The sequence below is a fragment of the Tupaia chinensis genome, unplaced genomic scaffold (assembly GCF_000334495.1).
Source record: "Tupaia chinensis unplaced genomic scaffold, TupChi_1.0 Scaffold000377_2, whole genome shotgun sequence".
NCBI lineage: Eukaryota > Metazoa > Chordata > Mammalia > Scandentia > Tupaiidae > Tupaia > Tupaia belangeri.
Window position 1 is genome coordinate 2,406,149 of NW_006159876.1, and position 8,202 is coordinate 2,414,350.

Here is an 8,202-nt window from a genome sequence, read left to right on the forward strand (position 1 = left end):
TAAATATGAAAGAACATTTCATTTCTTCCCAGTTCATCTGAAAGGCATCCCGTGTAAATGTAAGAGACGTCCCAGAGGCACACGGGGGCGTCAGCAGGAGCTGGAGGGGAGCCGCTGGGTCTCCCGGAGCCTGGCTTCAGAGAAGCTGCAGCCCCCTTGGTGCCCACCCTCCTCGCGCCCCCCCGAGGGCAGAGGAGCACGGCAAGGAGGGGTGGGGAAGGTGCACCAGCCAGGCCCCGCGGACCCTCCGGCCCTGGTCAGGGCAGAAAGCCCCGGGTCCCACCTAGAACATCCGTGGTGAGCCAGCCCTGGCAGGGCCCGGGTCCTGCAGCGGAGGTGGGGGACGGCGGCCCATCACAGCTTTGTGCGGGATGCCTGGGCCACGACCACCAGCTTGGACAGCTCAGCCTGTGGGCCACTGCCGTTTTGGTCACTTCGAACTCCTGGTCCTTCAGTGGGATGTCGCTTTCCCTCTCAAACGCGGCTTTGGAGTAGGCCATGCCATACTCGATCTCGGCGCCCCGCACCTCGGCCTTGAACTGCCTGAAGTACAGGTTAAGACTTGCCCTGGGGCCTCCAGACGGTGCAGGTGAAGTGCTGGTGGTCCTCGCTGGTCCCAGGCTCATCTGCCATTGCTCGTTGGTCCCGCCTTGAGAAGCCCTGGGCCCACGCTCTGGGAGAAGGGGTGCATGACGCCACCGGGCCACAAATTGAACGCCTCCGTCGTGGGCTCAGACACCGCCGCCGCCGGCCTGAGCGCCACGGCCGCCAGCAGGAACGCGGCCCAGCAGTTCGCACCGCCGCTCGGCCGTCCACTGGGCGCCGCCATCTCGGACCAAATAAAATAATTCTTTAAAAAAAAAAAAGATTAAGATAGGTGTTGGCCCTGGAGCCTAGTGATTCAGAGGGGGTCCGATCGGGAACCAGCAGTTAGCGTAATGGCTATGTCGCTGGACTCCCACGTAGTCCGGTCGGCCGCTGTTCGAGTCCCAGACCGGTGGCTTAAAACTCACGCCGGGCGCGTGTGCATGCGTGCCCAAGATCCCGGGAGGAGAATGGAGGAGGAGGGATTGCGGCGTGACCATCCCCCCTGGGGGGTGATTTCTCGCTTTCTGTCTCTATGTCTCTCTCTGTCTGTCTGGCGAGCGCACGCGCCCTATAGCAAAAAAAAATCTCTCCAAAAAAAAAAAAAGAGGGGGTGAGGGGGTCAGCTCCCACATGGCCAGCCATGGTTCGAGTTGGCGCGGTGGCTTAAGAAGCACATGGGTATGTGTGCAAGCGTGCCCAGAATCCCAAGAGGATGGAGGAATGGAGGAGAAGGGACTACAGCATGACCACGCCCCATGGGGGATGCTATCTCCCTCTCTCTCTCTCTCTCTCTCTCTCTCTCTCTCTCGTGAGTGTGTGTGCCCTCTAGCAATTAAAAATAAATAAATTTTAAAAAACAATAAAGCTGGCTCCATAGCACAGCATAACACACTGCTTAAGAGAAACCAGATTCCACATGGTGACTGGGGTTTGAATTCCTGACAGAAAAATCTGAAACATGCCAGGCACAGAGGATGGGGTGGGCTGGAAGACTAGGGGAAGACCCAGCATGACCAGACCCTGTGGAAGGTGCTCTCTCTCAGTCTCATGTGCACACGCACACTTTATCATGAATACTCATTTTTTCTTTTCTTTTTTCTTTTTTTAAGAGATTTTTGCTACAGGGTGCATGTGCTCTCCAGAGAGACAGAGAAAGACAGAGAGACAGAAAGTAAGAAATCACCCTCTGGGGGATGGCCATGCCACAGTCCCTTCTCCTCCATTCTCCTCTCAGGATCCTGGGCACACACACACACACGCACCCGGCATGAGTTTAAGGCACCAGGTCCGGGACTTGAACCGTGGTCAACTACATGGGAGTCCAGTGACAGAACCATTATGCCATCTGCTGTTCCCATGAATAATAATTTTTGAAAGTGGCTAAAATGGCAAATGTGTTCTGTCTCTCTCACCACGATCAGATTGGGAAAGCACAGGGAAGGTGACAAGGTTCTGGAGATGGTGGCTCGGTGATGATGCGAGAGTACCTGGTGCCACTGCGCCGTTTACTCACACACAGCTCAAATGGCGGCGTTCCTGTTCCGGGGTTTCAGAAAGTTCGGGGGAATGTACTGTGGAAAACGTTAGGCATAGATTTCAAGTGGTCTGTGTCAGACTAAACTCATACTTTGATTCCACTTTCCGTGCCCTTTCTGACGTGCCCTTGCATATATTTTACTACGGTGAAAACAAACCACAGCGGCTCTGCCCCCGGCTCAGCTCTCAGCTTTGCTCCGCTGACGCTGTCGGAGCCGTGGCAGCATCGCCCAGAGGCCGGCTCTGGAAGCAGCTCCGAGTCATGGGTTTGGCCTCCATCCGCCACTGCCACGCTGGGTGGCCCTGGTTAGCACTTGGCCCTCTCTGGGCCTTCCCAGGTCAGGCGTCCCCTGAGTCTGTGATACCCGGGAGTTCTGGGCCAGCACTCCCGAGAAGCAGAGTAAGCCCTGAGGGCGGGGAGAGGTGCCTGTGTTCTGGGGCCTAGGAGAAGCCAGCTGGGAGTTGCCATGGAGACACTCATCCTGGTAAACACACCCCCTCTGATGCCGCTAGGTCCTTTAGAGTTTATAACACACGCCCACCTCCACTCCCTGTGACCCTCTCATTCCACAAACATCCGGGGAGTCCGTCCTCTGTGCCCGGCACAGGGCTGGCCCAGAGTCACTGGGTGAAGGGGACACAGGACTTCTTTGGCCTTTGGGAGACTCCAAGGAGAAAGGGGCCAGTGGTGTGGTCAGAGCTAGGGAGGGGCAGGCTCGGGGAGGGCAGGGAGGAGGGGACAGCTTAGGCGAACGGCCTGCAGGAGAGAAGGGTGTTCAGATGGACCAGACATGGTGTTGGCAGTTCTCCAGGTGGAGGTGGGCAGGGCCTCAATCCCTGGTCCTCATGGGTCCGCTGAGGACCAAGTTTGGGTGCAGACCATCACTTTGGGTGCAAGCCAGACTGTACAGGGCAAGAGCTGTCCATGAGGTGCCTGGTGTCCCAGGCTAGGGACGTCACCTGTTCTCCAGCTGAGACACGTTCACACAGGGCAGCCATTGCCTAAGTCACCAGCAAGTGAAGGGGTCTGGATTTGAGTCCTGGCACTTGGCTGAGTGGCTGAGTGGCGATCCCCCTAAGCTGCCGTCCAGGTTCCCCAGTATGCTAGTGAACACTTATCGCGGGCTTAACACACGCTGGTTAACAGGTCAGAGCATGCCTGATGCCCCCCACACCCCAGGAGGCGGACACTGGTTATGGCTCACTTACGGATGAGGAAGCTGAGACAGAGGCTAAGGATCCTCCCGGGGTCACTGAGCGACAGTCAGGAGCAGAACGAGGCAGCTGCGGCCAGCGGCCAGCGGCCAGCGGCAGCTCGAGACTTTAAGCCGCCTGCAACGTGTGGGATGCGAGCTCTGAGCTCCGTGGGGAAGGAGAGGGTGGCTCATGGAGGTGCGGCATACCAGGACGTGCCAGAGACAGTGGGCCTGAGCTGTGTGCTCTCGGCCCCCACCTCCCTCTCTGGGTTTCAGGTTTTCTCACCTGAGACCTGAACACAAGAGCCCCACCACCCGTCCCCACCCGCACTCTGCCACTCTTTCTCCCAGATCTGTCCTTCCCCTCTCCTACCACAGACACACCCAGGGCTGGGTAGAGGCTGGAGGTAGGGGTGTGGGGCATGGAACGGAGAGGAGGGGCCCACAGAGGAGCTGCCCCTTCTCTGAGTCACTGGAGTGCACCCTTGAGCTTGGGCTGGGGGAGGTGCCTCTGACCTCACCTCCAGGGTCTGCAGGGACGGGGCTACACCACACTTGTTTAGAAAGTCCCAGCCTGAGTCACCAGATCCCTGGGTGGTCTGGGGAAACCGCAGAGTACTGCAGAGCACCATGACCAGGAGAGGAGGGCAGGACGGCCCAGACACTCTGCCAGCTTCGGTGACTCCTTCAGCTGAGGGGCCCGGAGCCCCCAGGAAAGGCAGCCACGAGGCTGCCCTAACACCTGAGGCCACCCAGGGATCTCAGAGAAGTCGCGGCCGAAGACCGAAGACCGGGGAGGCCTGGGACTGTAATCAGAGTGCTCACAGCAAGATGACTGCAAGGCTGCTGTCCTGGGCCCCCGAACTCAGCCCTTCAGACTTCAGACTGTGCCCTGATCGGTCACAGAGTACACAGGACAGCCCCAGCAGGCACCAGAGACAAGGGGACTTGTTCCTCCCAGGTGTCACCCCTCCCCCCCCGGGAGGCTTGGGCAAATGAGTGTTAATGGAAGCCTCAGTTTCTCCACCTGCGAGGGCTCGTACGGGGGAGTCGCTGCACTGGTTTCAGCTCCAAGGTCCTCATTTGAACGGCCAGACCTGTTCTGCCCAGCACTGAGAGGTGGGCCACGCCTGGGCCCTGCAGGGCAGCAGGCCAAGTCCCCTAATGAGGCATGGGGACCCATGCTCAGCTCAGGCCTGGGTGGTGGCATAAAGGGGTGGAGGGTCTGCATTGGTAGGGCAACCGAGTGTGGCCGGTGAGGCTCAGCTCTAAAGAGAACCAATGTCTTCTGCCTGGCTGGGCACCCTCAGAGAATCTGGGGGACAGAGAACGAATGTCACCTCTCAGTCTGTGTAGACTCTGGAAGAAGGCGAGAAACCTGGACCACACCCAGCACTCCGTGAGTACAGGCCTGAGGCAAGCACATCCCCGGGATAAAATGGGCGTATCAGCCCCTGGTCCCTCTTGCTTTTTGTTTTGAAAGGTTTTTGCTATAGGGCACGTGCACTTGCCTGAGAGACAGAAAGTGAGAAATCACCCCTGGGGGAATGGCCACGCCACAATCCCTTCTCCTCCATTCTCCTCTTGGGATCTCAAGCACACATGCACGCACACTCTGTGTGAGTTTAAGTCACCAGGTCCAGGACTTGAACCACGGTAGGCTACGTGGGAGTCCAGCGACATAGCCATTACGCTAACTGCTGGTTCCCCTCTTGCTCCTTATGATGGAGGACTATGATCACCACGTCCACATCCAGGCATTGTGGGATGACTGCTGCTTCCTCACAAGACTGGCATGCTCTGGGAGCCAGGAGGGATTCAGGGGGTCGGGAAGCCCTGGATGCCTGCAACCTGGCACTTCTGGGATGCCCCTCCAGACCTGAGCCCTTGCAATGGCCTTTAAGAAGAAAGCCCAGCCCTGATCATCTCCTAGCCCACTCAGAAACCATCCCCACTCCCCACTCCCTCCTGAATGACCCCAGCTCCTCCTCTTACCACTGTGGCCACAGCCTTGTGTTAGTAACAACCGCCCTGTGCTAACACTCTACGGTGTGCTCAATTCTCCCGATTCGATGCACACCCGCTTCTGAGGCAGAAACACGTTTCATTCTCTTCTTGCAAATACCAACACGAAGCCTAAGACTTTCAAGAGGGAGCCAGCCGGTGATGTGGTGGTTGGAGCTGCTGGATCCTACGTGGCTGACTGTAAGGTTCAAGTCCCAGACCCAGCAGCTTGAAAAACATGCTGGGTGTGTGTGTGTGCAAGCCCAAAATCCTGAGAGGAGAGTGGAGGGAATTGTGGCATGACCATCCCACCTCCCTGGGAAGTTTTCTCGCTTTCTTTCTTTCTCCTCCTTCTCTCTTTCTGCAAATACATGCACCTTATAGGAAAAAAAAAAAAAATTTAAGTGAAAAATTCCTAGAAACCACTCTGGGAGTAGCAGGGCTGGGATTTGAACCCACGTGGCCTGGCCCCAGAATACGAGTGTCTGAAAACTCCCCTCTTTTCTGCTTCCTGGTCTAGGCCACCCCCACCCCTTTGCTCCTGCTCCCTGTGCCACCCCAGTCCCCCAGCTTGCCATCTGTGTGTGCCATGAGGACCCTGACCACACACCAAGAAGGAGGCTCTCAGGGCACACCAGTGAGACAGGCACCTCTGCTGAGCACCTTCAGGCCCAGGCCCTGGTGCGGAGTGCTCTGGTGTGAACAACACGCCTTGGCGTGGGGACAGGATCAGCAGGGGTGGGGACAGTCCAGTGGCAAATAGCTCTGGGAAGTGCGGAGCATTTCTTGGAGCCTGTGGTGCCCACAATCCCTGCCTCCTGGCATTCACATCACACCACGCAGGCAGTCCCTCCCACATGGCACTGGGCTGTGATCAACAGAGTTTGTAGGCAAGGCCGCACGGGAGTCCTGGGTTCAAGTCCCAGCCCATCCTGAAAAGCCAAGGGTTGTGGCCCACGTCTCTAGTTCCAGCCATTCTGGAGCCTGAGGAGGGTCATAACGGGGAGATCCTGTCTGGGGACACAGAAAGCAAAACAAGGGTGTGGCAGAAGTGCTGGTCGGCCACTTGGATGCATGGCTGGAGACAGCAGCTCCACTCTGGTCGCTCTTCCAGACCACTCGCCCCCAGGAAGCCTTGTCAGGAGTAGCCCAACGGGAAGACCCACGAGTGGGGAACTGAGGCCTCCTGCCAACACCACATGAGTGAGTCTGGAGCACGGTCCCCAGGCCCAATTGAGCCCAGATGACCACAGCCTCGGGGGACACTCTGCTGTCGTACTTGATCCCTGACCTGCAGGAACTGTGGGGGATGATGAATGCAGCTGCTAAATTTGGGGGCGTTAATTACGCAGTGAGAGATAACACACAGGTCTTCTCGGGGCACTTCCTGTGCTCAGGGAGCTCTAAGGAGATATACAACGTAGCACCCCCCCTCAGTCACTTGGCCAAGGAGGCCTTTTTTGAGATTATTCTGGAGAAAACTGATTTAATGACATGGCTCTAGTCCGACAATTAGATGTGACTTTTACCCTTGATTTTTGTCTCATAAGCTAGTCATTTATCCTTCCAGAGCCACACTTCTTCCCTCTCCTAAAGGAGAAATAAACCATCCGCCTTTATGTGAGTACTTAACACAGCAGCGTGATGGTGGGGGAGGCTGTCTAGGTCCTAAGAGGGGCCTCGCTCACCCTGGGGTTCAGGGCAGTCGTACAAGGGGGCCCAGGGCCCGCCAGCTCAGCCATTTTCCCAGAAGGGTGAGGAATAGTGTCTCTTCCAGCTCATGTGTACTCCACGAAGAGATGCAAGAGCCTGAGTCCCACCAGCTGGGAGCTTGCTCGGGCAGGTACTCCCCACCCCTGCCCAGCAGCCACACCACAGGCAGGGGCGGGGTGGGCCGGCACAGCAGACCTCCTCTGGGCAGGACAACTCAATGCTCTGCGAGGCTGACCCACATGGGAGGGTTGCTGGTTCGAGTCTGGAGACCTTCTTGAGTACCCCAGACACATAGCGCCCACAGTTCAGGCTGGCCGAAGCTGGGGTGGATCATCGTGTCAAGACCCTGTGGGGGGATGCTGTATCTGTGTCTCTCACCCTCTCTCGGAACAAACGAACATACAAAATGTCTACATGAAGCAGGTCAATGCTGCCAGGAATTCAGAAAAGAAGAAAAATCTTCTCTAGTAAATTGTCCTCTTTTCCTTTTCTATTTATTTCCTCCATCCCATTAAAAACAGCAACTTAAAAAAAAAAATCCCACAGAGTCTGGCTATGTCACGGTCCCCCCCGCCTGAACCTCCAAGGAGCTGGGACTACAGGGACACCCTGCCGTCCAGTCCTGCCCTTGATTTTTCATCTAGTCACATTTCAGGGTGCCTGATGGGTAGGAACCCACTGAAGCCCTGCATGGTCCCTTTTGTAAAAAGAAGACAGTTTTAAAAATTAAAAAAAAAAAAAACTATAATGTGAATTCTTTATTATCAACGCGTGACTGGTATTAGTTTTTTGGGTATTAATATTTCAAAAACCATACACCAAACCCAGGCTTTTCCACCTAGCTCTGTTGTATCATTTTCCTTTAAAAATAAAATAAAATAAAGAAGAGGAAGGAGGAAAAGAAAGAAAATATATCTGTATTGAAAGAATTATAAGCCAAAGTGCATCTTTCTTGTTCTGTTCACATACACACATTGCACCATACATAAATAATTACATTGTAAAAATGACTCCATAATTACAAGTATAATATATATTTCCATATAATATATAAAACTTTATATTAAATCTAGGTAGATGATATTTGGGGGTTCGCCCGTGGGGCTGTGTCTCTCGAGGCAGGCAGGGGCGGTGGGCCCGAAAAAACCCCGTTTGCGCGGGGTGT

The 8,202-nt window shown here is 55.6% G+C and overlaps 1 pseudogene; it reads right to left on the reverse strand.

Annotated features, from left to right (window-relative positions):
* Nucleotides 1-207: 207 nt before the first annotated feature.
* On the reverse strand, nucleotides 208-829 carry LOC102474254 (myeloid-derived growth factor pseudogene; annotated as a pseudogene).
* Between the last annotated feature and the right edge of the window lie 7,373 nt (nucleotides 830-8,202).